The 18,920-nt window shown below is 47.2% G+C and overlaps 2 long non-coding RNA genes across 3 annotated transcripts; both read left to right on the top strand.

The window, feature by feature from the left end:
- The first annotated feature begins 78 nt into the window (after positions 1 to 78).
- On the top strand, positions 79 to 2,398 carry LOC112578689. The gene is made up of 2 exons (XR_003103000.3): positions 79 to 258; positions 2,012 to 2,398. It is a non-coding gene; the product is annotated as an uncharacterized LOC112578689 (long non-coding RNA).
- Positions 2,399 to 2,869: 471 nt separating this feature from the next.
- Positions 2,870 to 10,207, top strand: LOC102413215. Of its 2 annotated transcripts, none has more exons than XR_003102999.3 (2): positions 2,870 to 3,422; positions 9,236 to 10,207. It is a non-coding gene; the product is annotated as an uncharacterized LOC102413215 (long non-coding RNA). The 2 variants fall into 2 exon arrangements; XR_003102998.3 differs by having other exon boundaries at positions 9,233 to 10,207.
- Positions 10,208 to 18,920: the final 8,713 nt, after the last annotated feature.

Here is an 18,920-nt window from a genome sequence, read left to right as displayed (position 1 = left end):
ATAATAGAGTCGTAAGAGAATCTGAGATTTTGTATGTCGCTTAGTATGAGTGGAAGACTCCGCTATGGTTAGGGGCTACTTTATCTCAGGGCGGAGGAACACAGAGGAGTGGTTATGTGACGTCACTGTGGACCATCCCTGGGCCGCAGGCCGGGGCGCGGCTGAGTCTGGCCCCACTTCCGGAGGTGTGGCTCCCGGTGGCCTGTCCACGCCGTTCCCGGAACAGCTCAGAAAGACGTGAAACGGAGTGTTTGGTTGGTGAGAAAGAAAGAAATGTTATCGGTCTTTTCGCCTGCCTTTTAAGCGGTTACTTTACGCTTTTCATCGAACCTAATCAGATCCTTCCCGATTAGGTTTGACGTGTCCTGGGAAGAGGGAAGCATATAATCCTTGTTTTACAGATAGGGAAACTGAGGCCCTGAGATTGGAGGTGGCTGGTCCAACCTCACGTCAAGTAGAGGGACTTGGGATGCAAGTCCCGGTTGCTGGAGTTGGGGAAACGGGGAAGAATCAGCGCCCAGCCCTTGCTGAGCTTGGTACACATATTTATTATATAATGGAGCTGGAAGTGAAGACATTCTCCATATTTTCCTCTGTTCAGTGTACGTGGTGTAGATGTACTTAAAGGTCTGCCACCTTTCAGAAAGGTGTGATCGCCCTTCTGATGCCCGAAATACCACTTTTGGCAGTACCCTCAGTTTAAGCCTTTTTAGCATTTTGCACAGAAGCCTGGCGCTGGGGTTTGCCCCCAAAGTCTCTGTGTTGCATAAGTTGCTTTCGTCAGTTGAAAAATACAAATTTGCTAGGGGGGTGGGGAGGGGGAGGAAATCTAAAAAAAACTCGTGCAAAAAGTTTAAAAAGACAGGGTGCTTTGAGCTGTTACGATCTGTTTTACCCGAGTATGAGGGCGTTTCCCTGGTTCTTTCCTAGGAGCAGGAATAGAGCATGAGGTCTCTGGATTGGCTGTGCCCCCTCATTCCCCCTCATCCCCATTCAGCAAGACCCGGCTCCCAGAGCAGCTCTGGAGAGCTGGGTAAACACGGGCACGAGAGCAGGTTGGTTTTGTACCCACTAGGCAGTTTTCCAACCTGATTCCTCAGCCCTGCAGAGCTGCCTCCAACCCCCCACCCCCACCCCATCCCATGTGAGTAGGATGTATCTTGCCTCCGAACGAGTCACCTCCCTCAAGGATGTTGGAGGACTCAAGAGGACGCTGTCCATTCTCATCCCCAGCTGGACTAAGTCTTCATCCTAACCTTGGCTTTTGCCACCAGATCACAAGATTGCAGAATGTCATGATACAGAAAGTAATAGCTTTGTCATGGAGCTCAAGACCAGAGAGGGAAAAGCTCATGGCCCGGAGTATGACTCTGTTTTGCCAAAAGTTTTACTATTGTTTTAGGTTCAAAGTATTCATTAACAAAAGAAACTACTTGTCACACACAATAAGTAATATCAATATTTTATAAAAGACTATTTGACTTAATTTCAGTATCCAGTCATGAAAAGAAACAGAAACAATAGAGCAACAGCACGTTCATCACCAAATTGGGCCGACCAACATCCAGACTTGGTGCTGGCAAGTCCCTCATTAATAGCAATCTGGAGTCCCAGTTGGAAAAAGGTCTTGGGTGGTGCGTCCACCCCTGGAGAGACTTCAAACTGAAGTTTCCGAGGTTCCCCCTTATAATCCCAGGCTGCAAACTGATAGCATCCTCTATTTGCGTAGAAAAATGCAACTCTGGTTTTATTTTAACCTTTTTTACAATACTGTTTGTTTCACCTTGTGAGTCATAGGGTTTTGTTAGACCCCAGGGTGATTGGCCAGACCTCCAGGGGCTCAATTGACAGACCCACTCCTTTTCTTGTCTAAAGTCCTGCCTGACCTGCTGTGCTTGCAGGCAGGCATGGAATCCGAGCAGGGTCCAGGCAGGTCAGAAGCAGGTCAGAGGCCTGCTGTCTAACTTCTGAAGCCTGAACAAGACTTCCTTCATTTTAATTTTCCTAACAGACTCCCTGAAACAACATGTCAGAATTCTTCATTGCAAAGACAAGCCAATCTGGTTTTCTGACTACCAATCGAGAGCTCTTCTCACCAGAACATGCAGTGTGTAGTTACGGCCTCAGCTTTGATGGGACGATTTCTAGAAGCAGTGATGGGGCTCTGGGTCAGGACATTCAAGTAGACCATTGAGAAAAACGCTGAGGAGAGGAGCCAAGAGGAAAAGAAGAGGGAAAGCACTCTCCTTGTGCATCTGACTCAAGCCAGGCAATGCGTGTGTGCTTTGCTGCATCACAGTACCTTAAAGAAGCTGGGGTTGTTCTAGTCTTCCATGGTAGAGAGGAAGCTGAAGCTCAGAGAGGGAAAGTGACTTGTCCAAGGTCATACAGCCTAGAGGATAGAACTGGCATATGGGTGCAGGTCTCTCTGATTCCAAAGCCCCAAGCAATTTAGGTACCATATGAGGTATGACAAAGCTACGACAAACCTAGACAGCGTATTAAAAAGCAGAGACATTACTTTGCCAAAGGTCTGTATAGGCAAAGTGATGGTTTTTCCAGTAGTCATGTATGGATGTGAGAGTTGGACCATAAAGAATGGTGAGCACCGAAAAACTGATGCTTTTGAACTGTGATGTTGGAGAAGACTCTTGAGAGTCCCTTGGACTACAAGGAGATCAAACCAGTCAATCCTAAAGGAAATCAACCCTGAATATTCATTGGAAGGACTGGATGCTGAAGCTGAAACTCCAATACTTTGGTCACCTGATGAGAACTGACTCATTGGAAAAGCCCTGATGCTGGGAACGATTGAAGGCAGGAGGAGAAGGGGACGACAGAGGACGCGAGATGGTTGGATGGCATCACTGACTCGATGAGCATGAGTTTGAGCAAGCTCCAGGAGATGGTGAAGGACAGGGAGGCCTGGCATGCTGCAGTTCATGGAGTGTGAAAGAGTCGGACACAACTGAGCGACTGAACTGAACTGATAAAAGTACGGCTTGAGAAACTCAGTGCCAGTGATTGTATTAAGCACTTTACCTATATTTATTTAATCGTCACAACTACTCTATGAAGTAGTTGCCATCATTATTTCCATTTTAGATATGAGAAAACAGGCACAGGACAATAAAGGAATAGAAGTAAGGGTGGAACTGGGATTGAGAATCAGGCCATCTGGCTCTAACCTCTGTAATTTTTTTTTGACAGCACCGCACAGCTTTTGGGATCTAACCCAGGCATCCTGCAGTGGAAGCATGCAGTCCTAACCAGTGGACCACCAGGGAATTCCCTACCTGGTTCTTAGACGATCCTTGAACTCTCTTTTCTTGAGCCAGGCAGTGTAGTTACTGTTTTCCTGTTTTACAGAGGAAAAAACTGATGCCTAGAGAGCAAATACCTTGCTCAGGATCAATCACACGGTAAGTTTCCTGGTCTAATGGAGAGAGCTGGGATTCTAGGCCAGACCTCCTGCAGCAAATAACAATCATATTAGCAAATGTTTACTGAGCACTTACCAAATACCAAGTGCTTCATACGCATTTTAAACCTGTAATCATCACAACCAGAGATCCTTGGCACTCTCAGCTTTGCCAGGTTGCAGAGGAGGACACTGAGGCTTGGGAGCAGTCAAACGACTGCTCAAGGTCATGCACTTGATGGTCAGTAGAGCTGGGGCTCAAAGCCTGGTATCCTGACTCCCAGCCCAGTCCAGGGTTCCTGCCACTGTGCCGGGTGCCCCAGGAGGGCAGCACACGTAGGGGCAGGCGGTCAGCAGGGGAGTGCTCTGGGGCACCTCTGCCTTCTCTCTCTGTCTTCTCTCTCTATGGGTTTAGTGAAACCTGTTCTTGAAAGATCTATTTATAGCTTAAAACCATACCACCACTCGGGATAATAAGTCCCTTAAATTGACTCCCCATGGTGTAGATTAAGAATTCATTTTATTTGTCCTAAGTCTTTCTCTGTCAGGATTGGTGGAGGGGGAGGAGGAAGTGGGAAAAGGCCCCAGGCCCAGAACACTTAGAAAACGGGCTCTAGTCCAAATAGTATTTACCTGATGCTGGCAATTCCTGAGACCCAGGCAGCAGGTGACATTTATGCGCACAGCTCATCTGATTAGTACAGAGACATGAGGGGTAGGCAGTGCCTGGATTTTCATGTCTTTTAATCTGCCTTGTTTCCTGTGAGCTTCCCAACACTTAGCACAGTTTTGTAGTTACAAGGAATCTACTAGATACTTATTTGTGAAATGATGGAATGAACCTCCATTTTATGGACAAGGAGACAGAATATCAGAAGTCTGGCTAGGAAAACAAGACGGGAGCCAGACAATTCTAAAGAGGGAATCGGGGACTACTTGGTGATCCAGTGGCTGGGACTCCATGCTCCCAATGCAGAAAGCCTAGGTTCAATCCATGATTGGGCAACTAAACTAGATCCCACATGCCGCAACTAAGAGTTCACATACGACAACCAAAAAGAACCCAGTTAAGACCCGGTGCAGGCCTTCCCTGGTGGCTCAGTGGTCAAGAATCCACCTGCCAATGCAGGAGACATGGATTCGATCTCTGATCTGGGAAGGTCCTACATACTTGCTGCTGCTGCTAAGTTGCTTCAGTCGTGTCCAACTCTGTGCGACCTCAGAGACAGCAGCCCACCAGGCTCCCCCGTCCCCGGAATTCTCCAGGCAAGAACACCGGAGTGGGGTGCCATTTCCTTCTCCAATGCATAAAAGTGAAAAGTGAAGTCACACAGTCATGTCCGACTCCTAGCGACCTCATGGACTGCAGCCTACCAGGCTCCTCTGTCCATGGGATTTGCCAGGCAAGAGTACTGGAGCGGGGTGCCATTGTCTTCTCCACCTACATACTTGAGAGCAACTAAACCCGTGAGCCGCTATTGAGCCTCTGCTCTAGAACCCGGGAGCCGAATCTACTGAGCCCACATAGCACAACTACTGGAGCCTCCGTGCCCTAGAGCCCGTGTTCTGCAGCAAGAGAAGCCACCACAATGAGAAGCCCGAGCACTGCAACTAGAGAGGAGCCTTTGCTTGCTGCATCTAGAGAAAAGCCTGCACAGCAACAAAGAACCAGCACAGCCAGAAATAATACAATTTTTAAAAAGAGACCTGGTGCAGTCAAATACATTTTTAAAAATAAATATTTTTAAAAAGAGGGACTCTAATTTGGAGGATTAGAAACAAAATTGTTAGAAGGGCTGAAGGAGTGACTAAGGGAAATTGAAAACCTGAGATGAGCAACACAGGAAGGCCATGCCCTCCCCGAGGGCCAGCATTATAGGCAGGAGCTGGCACCACCTAGACCAGGAACTGAGGGCCACCCAGAGAAGAGCTGGGACCACAGGCCTTTCTAGCAGGTTCTGCAAACGTGGAGGAGAGACTCTGGCTGCTGAAGTCATCCCCTCCCTTCCCTCGAGGCTGAGAGAGATGGGATTAGAAACTCTAGCTTTTCCCTCATCTTGTGGCTCAGACGGTAAATGTCTGCCTGCAGTGAGAGACCCGGGTTCGATTGCTGGGTCGGGAACATCCCTTGGAGAAGGAAATGGCAACCCACTCCAGTACTCTTGCCTGGAAAATCCCATGGACAGAAGAGCCTGGTAGGTTACGGTCCATGGGGTCGCAAAGAGTCGGACTCGATTTCACTTTAACTTTCACTTTATTCTCTGATCTCTCACCAAAGTTTCCCATTGGCTGAACGGAGCCAGAAGCTAATTAGCAAGGGAGCCCAGGAAACATGGTTTGCCATATGAAGTGGAACAGGAGAAGGGCAGAGAATAAATTTGAAATAAACAGAAAAATTGGACTCCATAGTCCCATACCTAGGACAAGGCCATGATGTATGTGTTGTCAGACAACCTCTGTCCCTCCCAACAACTCCAAATGATTCTCCTCCGTTTTTCATCTTTCCACTTCCAGCTTAAGTATCACTGCCTCCAGGAAGCCTTCCAGGACTCCTCTGTAGTTACTATCACCCTAGTGTCAGTTCCCCTAGCACACTCCAAGTGTCACTGTCATAACATACTGCAGTTCGAGGTGGTCAGTTACCCACTGGCCTCCTCAGTAGATTGAGCCTCTCAAGGCCGACCTGAGTCTGATCTCTTTCTCTTTTGGGAAGAAAATGGTTATCAAATGAGTCAGCTCTCTGTAGGTGTGAAGTGGGATCTGGAGTCAGGCCAAACCTAGGCTCCAAATATCCTAGAACCTACATTTATATGTTCTGTGAACTTGGACAGCATTCATTCCCTCTGAGTCTCAGTTTCCTCATCTGTAAAATGGGAACAACATTAGAAACTTGGAGGAAGGAGTAAAAGATAGACTCTATGGCAGCCCAGTGAAGCTCAGGCTCTGGGATCAGACTGTCTACAGTCAGCGCCCTTCTCCTCTTTTTTTTTTTTAATTTATTTTTAATTGGGGGATAATTGCTTTACAATATTGTGTTGGTTTCTGCCATACATCAAGATGAATCACCATAGGTATACATATGTCCTCTCCCTCTTGAACCCCCCTCCCACTTCCCAGCCCATCGCAACCCTCTAGGTTGTCACAGAGCGCTGGGTTGGGCTCCCTGTATCATACAGCCAATTCCCACCGCGTATCTATTTCACATATGGCAGTATATATCCCCTGCTCCGCTTTATGTTACTTAACTTTCCACATCTCTGTTCCCTCATGTTTAAGTTAGAGATGATATTCATACTTCAGGTGGAGTCTTTGAGGATTACATGAAGCCGTGAATGGGAAAGAGTACAGGTGCTCGGGAAGTGGGCATGGTAGCATCGGGGTTGGCCCATAGCCCCAGGGGCTGAACGCAGACTAGGTGAGTTCTCAGTGATGCACTTCAAACAGGGCTCTTGTCTGTGAACCACTGCTGCCCGTTCCCAAGAACAGTTTCTGGGAACCTTCCCTGGCGGTCCAGTGGTTAAGACTCTGTCTTAAAAAAAAAAAAAAGACTCTGTCTTGTAATGCAGGGTACACAGGTTCAATCTCTGGCCAGGGAACTAAGATCCCACCTGCTGTGGGGCAAGCCCTTGCACCACAACAAAAGATCCTTGCATGAGGCAATGAAGATCCCATGTTCCTCAACTAAGACCTAATACAACCAAATAAACCAATAAAGTTTTTTTTTTTTAAAGAACAGTTCCTGGCACATGTGTGTGTTGAGTTGCTTCAGTTATGTCCAACTCTTTGTGACTGGAGACTCCTCTGTCCATGGGATTCTCCAGGCAAGAATACTGGAGTGGGCTGCCAGTATTCTCCAGGGGATCTTCCTGACCCAGGGATCGAACCCCAAACCCAAGTCTCTTATGACCCCTGCGTTGGCAGGCGGGCTCCTCACCACTAGCGCACCGCGTAGGTGCTCAATCCGTCTCTGATGGACCACTGAGCAGTGGCTGAGTTACATGCGGTGATGTTATTCTGTGAGCCAGCACCCCAGGAAACACAGAGGATGCGGCTTCTACACCAGCCCAACCCTGGCTCAGAGACATCTTGGAAGAGAAGGCGGGGACAAAGGTCTGGAGCAAAGGAATCTAATATTTCTTGAGCACCTACTGTGTACCACATGCTGTACACACATTATGGCATTTCATCCTCCCAGGAGTCTGCAAAGCACTGATCATTACCCCATTTTAGAGGTGATGAAATAGGAATGTAGGGAGGTGATGAAACTCACCCAAGGTCATGCAGAAAGGAAGGGGCACAGCGGGATTAGAACCCTGGACTATCTGGCTCCAAACTCCTGTTCCTTCTACGGTACCAGCTGCTTCCCAGAGGGCAAGGGGATGGAATCTGACCTCCCAGCCCTACAGAAACCCCCAGGAGCCAACACTGAGGCCAGGCTCAGGCTGAGTGACAGCTTAAGAGCACAACTTTGACAGCTGTGCCGAGGCTGGCCTGGAAGCAAGTGGTGCTAAACTTGGGCGCCCGGGAAGAAGAACTGTGATTATAAAGACAAGAGCTGTCCAGGGGCTGCAGCAGGAAGCCACAGAGGTGCTGGGCCCCTGAATAGAATATCCCTGGGTCCCACCCTCCAACAGAAAAAGCTCCCTACTAACTGACTCTGTGACCTTGAGCAAGGCACTTAGCTGTCTTAGTTCAGCATCTTCCTTTGTCACAGAGGGTCACCACACCTGCTGGGGTGCCACGGAACTACACAAGACAATGCAAAGAGACAGAACTGGGGAAGTCCAGGCCAGTTGTATGATGTGCGGCAAGTCGCTTCGCTCCCTGAGCCTCAGTGTCCCCAGCTGTATACTGGGCATAGTACATGCCTCTGCAGATTGCCATGCGTGCGTGCTAAGTCGCTTCAGTCGTGTCCGACTCTTTGCAACCCCATTGGACTGTAACCCTTCGGGCTCCTTTGTCCATGGGATTCTCCAGGAAAGAATACTGGAGTGGGGTTGCCAAGTCTTCCTCCAGGGGAATATTCCCAACCCAGGGATAGAACCTGCACCTCTTATGTCTCCTGCATCGCAGGTGGGTTCTTTACCACTAGCACCACCTGGGAAGCCCGCCCCGCCCCCGGTTGCCATGAGGATGTACCAGTAAGGTACTGTGCTGTAGACAACAGCTGCCTGCGTTCAAATAACACTCCACCAACGGCAAGCTGTGAGCCTTCAGGCAAGTCGCTTGATTTCTCCATGCCTCAGTTTCCTCCTCTGTAAAGTGGAGGTGAATATAAGTGCACTCACTGCATGGAGTTGTGATGATTAAGGGATATAATCAACGGAAAGAACACAGAACAGCTGCTGATACAAGCAAGCTCTGTGTCTCCGTGAGAAACCATCAGCCTTGGGTCTGGCATCTAATAGTAAGGAGTCCTTGCTGCATGTCAGGCACCACTTTAATCCTCAAAGCAATCCTACGAGGTAGGTGACATTCCTGTCCCATTTTATTCATGAGGAATCTCAGAGATTTTCAGAGGTCCAATGACTTGACAGAGGTCACACAGAGATCAGAGGATAAACTAGGATTTGAGCCCCTCAGATTCTCAAAGGCACTGCTTTATCGCTAATAAAGGCTCCACGAAAGGGAACTATTAGAATGTCTGTTTTATGTGTGAACGTTTTTGGAAAGCAAAGAGATGGCTGTTATTTGTATCCCAGCGGCGTTGGCCTTAAATGAGCGCTAGAGGTTGAGGGGAAAGGCTGGGGGAAGGGGCGAGGGGCGTGGAGGGATGGGGAACAGATTGTTTCAGTTTTCGTTTATTTCCAGCAGGGGGCGCCCGCTGCCTCCCTCACGGCTCCCAGACCAAAACCAGGCCCTTGGACTGGTGGCTTGTGCAGCAGCCGGTCCAGGCCGACCTTGGGGACCACGAGAAAAGGCAACAACAATGACAGTGTTAGCCTGTGCAAAGCCAGGGACATGCCAAGAGTGGCTTGCCTCCCCTTGGTCCCCAAACCGGACTGCCAAGCGGCGACGCCCAGATCTTCTGAAAGATGTTTTAGCCCGTGAAGCAGCTCTCCTCCGTCAGAACCTTCTCCGTTAAGAGCCAGGGGTCTGAAACTTTTAAAACTTCAAAGAAATACTGTGTCAGAGTGAAAATCAATAAACTGGAGCTATAGATATTAACACAGATAACACTCAAAAACGTAATGTTGAATGGCAAAGCAAGTTGCCAAAGGCACAGAGTTTCATGAGGGAAATGGGAGAGTCCAAGGCAAGAATACTAACCCCCATTTGCATCCCACCTCTCCTCCTCTTTCGTGTGTGGGCACGCTGGCTCCGGTTCAGCTCCATTTACTTCCTACCCCATCCCTCACCAACAGCCGGTTCTTGGTCACGCTGGCCTGGGGGTACCCGCCTAGGTAGATGGCCCACCCTCAGGAGGCTGGACCTTGGAAAGAGTCCCGCACAGGCGCTGGAGGCAGGCTCATTGCTGTGGGGCTGAAAGTTCTGGGGTCCCCAGTACCCTGAGTGCGACCTCAAAGAGGCTCACAGGCCCCAGGTGCGCATATTCCCTTGAACTCCTTACCCCATGGAAAGAAGCACAGACAGAGAAGGGTCAGAAGGAGACCCCACCTCTAAAGCTTGGGGACCAAGACTGGACTTGCTGGGTCTAAGAGCCATACTAAATAAATTAACACTATTTTTATATAAAGGAAAACATGCAAAATAAGATGTTGCTTATTGGTAGATATGGAAGTTATAAAAGTTTTTTAATGGAATAAAAACGTGTGTCTGATATCATCACATGTAGAATGGTGTTATCTCTAAGGGAGGGAGGAGGGGAGTGGATCATAGAAAGGTACACTGCTGCTGCTGCTGCTAAGTCGCTTCAGTCGTGTCCGACTCTGTGCGACCCCACAGAAGTCAGCCCACCAGGCTCCCCCGTCCCTGGGATTCTCCAGGCAAGAACACTGGAGTGGGTTTCCATTTCCTTCTCCAATGCATGAAAGTGAAAAGTGAAAGTGAAGTCGCTCAGTCGTATCTGACTCTTAGCGACCCCATGGACTGCAGCCCACCAGGCTCCTCCATCCATGGGATTTTCCAGGCAAGAGTACTGGAGTGGGGTGCCATTGCCTTCTCCGAGAAAGGTACACAGAGGTCTTCAAATTGCATCCATCATGTTAAATTACTTAATCTAGGTGGTGGGCACCTGAGTTTGTTTCATTATTTTCTATAATCTGCCGATGCCTCAATGATTTCATAATTTAAAAATTAACCTTAAAAAAGTAATATATACAATAATTAACCTATGTTTATTGTTAAAAAAAATTTGAGAATTACAAAAAGATACGAAGTTTAGGTAGAACTCTCTCTCCATGTCAACCCATCTCAGTGTGACTTCCTAGAGGTAACTGCTGTCGTCGGGTCCTTTTGTACTATCCAGAAATGTTTTAAGAATCTGCACAGGAACTTCCCTGTTGGTCCAGTGGTTCAGACTCCAAACTTCCACTGCAGGGGGCATGGGTTTGATGCTTGGTCAGGGAACTAACATCTTGCATGCTGCGTGGTGCAGAAATAAAAAAATTAAGAAAAAAAGGCTCTACACACACTGTATATATAATACTCATTGTAGACATTGCTCCCCCACCCCAACACACACAATAATTCTTGTCTTGGATAGTTTTCCATAAGCACATCTAAGCATATCTCATTCTTTTTTAATGACTGGGTAGGATTCCACTTTATCAAAATATCATATATAATCAGTTCCCTATTAATGGGTGCTTCTGTTCCTTGTTTGCTATTATAAACAGTTTGGCAATAAACACCTTTGACTTATATTTGCTTGAGTTGCAAAATACAATGTATACATGCATAAAGACAATGAATACATGTGTAAGTATACTTGTAAGAAAAAAATCTCAGCAGTAAAATTGCTGAGTCAAAAGTTATGTGCATTTAAATTATTTCCAAATTACATTCTCAAAAGTTCCCATTCTATTTACATTCTTAGCATTGATATAGGAGAAGGAAATGGCAACCCACTCCAGTATTCTTGCCTAGAGAATCCCGTGGACAGAGGAGCCTGGTGGGCTGCCGTCTGCGGGGTCGCACAGAGTCGGGCATGACTGAAGCAACTTTGCAGCAACAGCAGCAGCAGCATTGATATAAGATGTTGTCTGTTGCTCCATGCCCCTATTGATTCGTAGGTACTCTTTGTATATGAATTATTTGTCTCCCCTTTGTGTTGCAAATTTTTCCCATTCAAGCATTTGGGTTTTTTTTTAGTTGACTTTAAAAATTATATTCTTATTTATCTTTATGGAAGTAAAATTCACATAAAATTAATTATTTTAAAATTTACAATTCAGTAGCATTTCATACATTCATAACATTGTGCAACCACCACATCTATCTAGTTTCAAAACATTTTTTTATCACCTCAAAAGAAAACCTCGTATTCATTGAGCAATCTAGCTCCATTCTCCCCACCCATTAGGGCCATTTTGAGTTTTGGCTATTTATTTTTCTGTATTAAAATCCATTAATTTTGTGTGTGTGTGTGTGACCATACCATATGGCTTGCAGAACCTTGGTTCCCCAAACAGGGATCAAATCCTTGCCCCCTGTAGTGGAAGGGTGGAGTCCTAACCACTGGACCACCAGAGAATTCCCAAAATTTATTAGTTTTTTCTGTAATAGCTTTGTGATTTTCTCTCATGCATAGAAGTAAATGCTTTCCCCACTAGAAGATTATTAAACAGCAAATAATTTAAAAATGACTGTGAATGGTTAGTGAAATCTGAGGACCTGGAAACCACTGTTCTGAACCACCCTCTTTAGCATGAGTTCCCTGAGAGCAAGGGTCTCCCCTGGTCCCCATGTCTAGCACCCAGCACAAAGTTAGAGAAAAAGTATTCAGCAAATGTTTGTTAAAGGCAATTCCTACCTCAAGATTATAAAGAGAAAATGTCTCACATTCTCTTGTAATCCTTTTAGAGTGTTTTTTTCTTAATTAAAATTTTTATCCATCTGGAATTTATTTTGGTGATTGGAAGGAGGTAGAGATAAGCTTTATTTTTTTTCCAAATGGCTAGCCAGTTGAACCAACACCATACTGAATAATCTGTCTTCCTCCACTAATTTGAAATGCCACCTTAGCAGATACTACATTCCCACATGTCGTCAGCTCTATTTCTGGCCTCCCTCTCCCGTCCCGGTGACCTCTCTGTCTGGGATGCTGTCTTTCAAAGCTCCCTAGGTGATTCGGGTACAACCCATCTGCAGTTGGGGCTTATCTACCATGAGATATGTTTTCAGATTCTCAGTGAAATGAAGGGTCATTAAGTTAAATGTTATTTGATGGGCCCATCTTCTATTTTGAGATTATGTCTTTATGAAACTGTTTCTTTAACATTTTTCAAACAAACGAATGCCAAGGAAATTCCCTGGCGGTCCAGTGGTTTGGTCTCTGCACTTCCACTGCAGGGGGCACAGTAGAGAGTCATCCTGGTTTCTTTATTTTAAAGTACATTTTAAAGGAGTTTAACGTACATAGAGAAACACACACAAATCTTAAGTGTGCAGCTTGATGAATTCTCTTTAAGTAAAACACACCTCTGTGTGTGTCTTAGGGCTGCTGTTACAAATGACCACAAACCTAGTGGCTTAAAATAACAGAAATTTATTTTCTCAGTTCTGGAGGCCGGAAGTCTGAGATCAAGGTGTTCCCAGGTGGGCTTAGCTCTGAGGGCTCCAGGGGAGAATCCTTCCTTTTGCCTCTTCCAGCTTCTGGTGGTTCCGAGAGTTATCAGCCGTGGCAGCATTGCTCTGATCCCTCCACCTCTAGCTTCACGTGGCCTTCTTACCTGGGTTTCTGGTTCCCAAATTTCCCTCTGCTTTTCTCTCACAAGGACAGCAGTCATTGGATTTAGTGCCCACTTGCCTGGAGAATCCCAGGGATGGGGGAACCTGGTGGCTGCCGTCTATGGGGTCACACAGAGTTGGACACGACTGAAGTGACTTAGCAGCTGATGCAGAATGATCTCATTTCTAATTCCCTCACTTAGTTAACCTGGAAAGACCTTTCCAAGTAAGGTTGCATTTACAGATGCCAGAATACTGGAGTGGGTAGCCTATCCCTTCTCCAGGGGATCTTCGCAACCCAGGAATCGAACTGGAGTCTCCTGCATTGCAGGAGGATTCTTTACCCTCTGGGCTATCAGGGAAACCCCACAGGTGCCAGGAGGATGCATCTCTTTGGCAGGGGGTGGGGGTGATGGAGGGGGATGAGGAACAAGGCAACCCACTCTACCATCATGTAACCAACATCCCATATCAAGAACCAGAACATCAGCACAGCCCCCAACACCCATCATCTCTGCCTGGCAGGGGGGTAAACCGCCATCAGGACTTATTTTCCCCTCAACTTTTTATTTTGAAAAATTCTCAAACTTTCAGAAAAGTTACAGGAATAGTACATTGAACAATCCTCTAAGCTTCAGCTAGATTCACACATTAAACTGTTAACACATCAACACACTTGCTTTCCCTTTGTCTCTCTCTCTCTCTATATATATACATATTTATATAATAACATTTTTTCTGAGCCACAAGGAAGTTAGTTGCAGATGTCATCATAGTTTATCCTTAAATCCTCCACTCCCTAATCTCCAAAAGACAAGGGCAGTCTCCTACCCGAAGTGAAGTAAAGTGTTAGTTGCTCAGTCATATCCGACTCTTTGGGACCCCATGGACTGCAGCCCACCAAGCTCCTCTGTCCACGGAATTCTCCAGGCAAGAATACTGGAGTGGGTTGCCATCTCCTTCTCCAGAGGTTCTCTCTGACTCAGGGATCAAACTTGTCTCCTGCATTGCAGGCAGATTCTTTACCGTCTGAGACACCAGGGAAGCCCAGTCTCCTACATACAACTATCCAATATGTAATCTATTTTCAAATTTTTCCAGTTGTCCCACGCATATCCCTTAATGTGGATTTTTTTTTAATTTTTTTTTTTTCTTATTTGGCTGCACTGGGTCTTCGATCTTCATTGCAGTACACAGGATCTTCGGTTGTGGCCTGCAAACTCTTGGTCACAGCATGCAGGATCTAGTTCCTCCAGCCAGAATCGAATCTGGGCCCCCTGCATTGGGAGCACAGAGTCCCAACCACTAGACCGCCAGGGAAGTCCATTTAATGTGGGCTTTTTAAAAAACGAGAATCCAATCGAGAATTTCATATCACTCTTAGCGTTCATGTTCTGTTTTTAAAATCATTGTTATTGCTTTTGTAATTTTCTGGCAAGACGGAGAGTTGGCAATCTTATGTCAATTCCCAAACACTTTGGGAAAAGTACTGGTCCTGGGAGTCCCTGCTCTTGGCCAGCAGCACAGTCCAAAGGACATTTGTGGTGATGATCTATGGTTTGTGCTGTTCAGTATGATTGCAAACAGCCACATGTGGCTTTTGAGCATTAGAAATGTGGCTAATGAAACCAGGGAATGGATTTTCAAATTTCATTTAATTTTAATTAAAACAGCCACACGAGCCCTATGGCCATCAGTTCAGATGGGCTTGGGTCTAGACCAGCTAGAGCACAGGCTCAGGCAGAGTGTGGGTCTGAGTTCTCTTGTCCACCCCCACGGAGGTGCTGAATGGTGAGAGGAGGGGAGAGGGAGGGGCCCTGAGGTCTAAGGTGGCTTTCCCATCTTGCTGGCCCAGCAGCCTCATGTCATTCCTTCCTCAATGCTCCATGCATATTTATTGAGGACCTACTATGTGCTAGGCCTGAGAATAAGGTTTGAACAGTCTCTGATGTAGTTTTGTCAGAAAGTGAAAGTGTTAGTCACTCAGTCGTGTCCAATTCTTTGTGACCCCAGGGACTGTAACACACCAGGCTCCTCTGTCCCTGGAATTCTCCAGGCAAGAATACTGGAGTGGGTTGCCATTTCCTTCTCCAGGGCATCTTCCCAACCCAGGGATTGAAACTGGGTCTCCGGCATGGCAGGCAGACTCTTTACCAACTGAGCCACCAGGGAAGAATTGGTTTTGTCAGAACGGATGATAAATGTCTGGGGACATGTTTGTCTCACATACCCATTTGCCTCTTTCTGAGGTCAGGGGCCTGGCTTGGCTCAGTGACTAGTTAAATAGTTTTTGGAATGAATGAATGAATGGGATGAATGAAAGTGGGGGGTAGAGTTTGGGGTGGTAGAGGCTTCCAGATTTCATCTGAGAGACCAGTACAGGATGGACAGGAGAGATAATGCTGTTTACTGAGAAAGGGCTGGCTCAGCTCAAGAGACCATACTTCGTGTCCAGGTGCTGGCCCTGACTTGCTCCGTATTCTTGGCAAATCTCTTCCCTCCTCCAGGCCTCAGTTTGCTCAGCAGTAAAAAAGAGGTGGTTGGGCTAAGATGAGAGCTCAGGACTCCTCTTGGGGTCAAGGTCAGGGTCAGCAGAGATGGGGAATTGCCGAGCATTTCCTCTTAACCTTTGGTTAGGCTGCGATGCCCTTGAAATTAGTTCCTTGAAAGGGTTCAGGGGCTTCAAAAGTTGGGGAACCGCTGAGCCAGAAGAGGTTCCCAGAGTTTGTAAGGTCAGACTCAGGACAGCTTGAGCGGGGTTTTGGGGAAACTCCTTTGCTCTCTGCTCTGGGGCTGCACCTGCCGGAAGGTATGCTTGCCAGGACCTTTCCTTTGAGATGACGATACAGTCTGCAAAGCATGGGGGTGCGGTTTGGGAAGTGAGCCTTGAATGTGGGGGTAAAAGGGGAGGAGTGTGTACATCTCACCCACACAGGGACTGAAGAACTGGAGCCTCAGGGTTTGTGCAACTTGCCTCGCCCACCCATGGGTGACTCAGGCTGAAACTGGATGCCGTGTAAGGCACACACACTGTCTAAGCTCCTTGGACAGTATCTAGAGAGTTCTTAATTGCCTTCCACTAATACTGCCACTCTGACAGGTGGGCCCAAACTGGAGGTTGTCAAAGCTGCAAAACCCTGCTCTATTTTCACATGGCAAACTCCTATTCACTCCTCAAAACCCAGCTTGGGTGTTGTTCCCTCTGAAGACTTCCCTGACCTCTGTCCTCTCTCCCATACAGTTAATCCCACCGTTTTCCAACGTGCACACTCTGGACCCAGACTGCCTGGCTTTGAATCCCTACTCTGCCACCTAATAGCTGTGATATCTTAGAAAAGTTACTTAACTTTTTCTGTGTCTCTATTTCCTCCTCTGTGAAATGGGACAAATAATAGTACTCACCATATTGCATAGTCATAGGATTAAATGAATTCATTCATAGAAATATTTAGGACAGTACCTGAGCTCAATAAAAAGCCGACCACTATTACTATTTTTTTTAATGTTTAAGACATATCTGTGAATATAGTGAACACAGCAGATAAGGATCCTGCCCTCATAATGATTTCAGCCTGTGGGGGAGAGATAGATGAATAAACAGGAAATTCACTCTGAATTATGAAAAATGCCACAATAAGGGAAGTGGTGAGTTGAGAGGAATCATGCGAGCACGGAAGAACCCCCCTTCCCAGGTCTGGGTGGTCAGCAGCATTTTTTTCTGGAAGAAATGACATCTCAGCTGAAATCTAAAGGATGAATAAGAGTTGGACAGCATAGGGGGAGGGTAGAGACAGGAGACGTGGGAAGGGTTTGAGGTCGGGGGGCGGGTGGAAAGTGCAAACGCCCAGAAGCCAAAGGGTGAGTTTGGAGGGATAGAGCAATGGCAGTGGGTGGGTGGGCGCCCTTGGTGTGTACTCTGGTTATTGAATTATTGAATGCAGGTCTATGTGGCCCATCTCCGTCCTTGTTCGTGAGCTCCTTCAGAACAAAGCTCACGTCCTCTTTCATTCCATCTGCCCAACTCCCAGCACCCAGCCTGGCACTCAGCAGGGCCTCCATAAATGTTTGCCAAATGGAAATGAGAGATGAGAATGTTGCCTTTCCCATCAGGGAGCCATCTCCGGCAACCTTTTCCTTTGTTTATACTTGTGAGTTAGGCATTCTTAATAGCCTTGCAGAGTCAAGTTCATTTGTGTGTTCAGAATTGTCATCTGCTGTGCACCCCAGACTCCTATGAGTAGGATGGTTCTGTCAGGACAAAGTCAAGTTTCTGACCCAACAAGGTGACCACAGCCCCCACTCCTATGAGGCCCTCTCCCTCCACCTTTTGTGTCTGTAAGCTATCAAGCTTCAGTGTGAATGCAGATGGCCTGGGGTCCAGGTAGGTGATGCAGATTCTGACCCAGCAGGTCTGGGACCCAGCCTGAGAGTCTGCATTTCTGACAAGCTCCCAGGGGATGCAGATGCTGTAGGCCCATGAATTATACTTTTAATATCATGATCCTAGACAACAACTGGGGCTTCCCAGGAGGCTCAGTGGTAAAGAATCCACCTGCCCAGCAGAAGAGGTGGGTTCGATCCCTGGATCGGGAAGATCTCTTGAAGAAAGAAATGCAACCCACTCCAGTATTCTTGTCTGGGAAATCCCATGGACAGAGGAGTCTGGCGGACCACTGTCCACGCGGTCATGGAGTTGGACATGACTTAGAGACTAAATGACAAGACGACAACTGCCTTATTTTCCTGGCCTTAACTGCAATGATGACTGTAAGAGCAGACTGGAGCCAGGTTCTGAAGGGGACTAGCTGCCAGGCTAAGGAGTTCAGTCTTTATTCCTGAGACCCTAGGGAGCTATGGAAGCTTTCTGATCGAGATCAGGGAGAGCTGATCCACCAGAAGACTCTGGAGTGTTGGAGCTGGTACAAGAGAGGCTGAGCTACTGTACTACCAGGTGGGGCGTGGCAGGGCTGCAGCTGGAGCAGTGGCAGTGAGGAGGCTGGCACCAGCTGAACTGTGCACCCCACCCCCATTCACATCTTCAAGTTCTAACCCACAGCACCTCAATTGTGACTGTGTTTGGAGAGAGGGTCTTTAAAGAGGTGATTAAGTTAAAACGAGGTCATTAGGGCAGATACGAATCCAATATAATCGGTGCCCTTGTAAGAAGAATAAATTAGGACACACGGTTGCACAGAGGGAAGACCATATGAAGACCCAGGGAGAAGACGGCCATCTGCAAGCCAGAGGCCTCAGAGAAGAAACAACCCTGTCGACACCTTGATCTTGAACTTCCAGCCTCCGGGACTGTGAGAAAATAAATCTCTGTTGTTTAAGCCCCCCAGTCTGTGATACTATGTTTTGACAGCCCCCGCAGACTGATACAGAGGGAATGGGTTTAAGAGGATTACACAGGTTGTCAACTGTTTGGATGGCACTGGCGTGGGCGAGTACCCTAGGATTACACGCAGATGGTTTAGAAATTGGGAGGCTCAGGGAGGAGAGAGTGCTGCGGACAGAAGCAGGAAGGGGAGCCCACAGGGAGGAGCAGGGCTGCAGAGAAGTGGATTTAGACCACGTTGCACTAGAAGAGGCTCCTGGAAATGAGGCGGGCAGTGCTTGCAGTCGAAGACGCTCAGGAGGTTGAAGC

This window comes from Bubalus bubalis, chromosome 14 (genome assembly GCF_019923935.1).
Source record: "Bubalus bubalis isolate 160015118507 breed Murrah chromosome 14, NDDB_SH_1, whole genome shotgun sequence".
NCBI lineage: Eukaryota > Metazoa > Chordata > Mammalia > Artiodactyla > Bovidae > Bubalus > Bubalus bubalis.
This window is presented reverse-complemented; position numbering and strand designations above follow the sequence as displayed.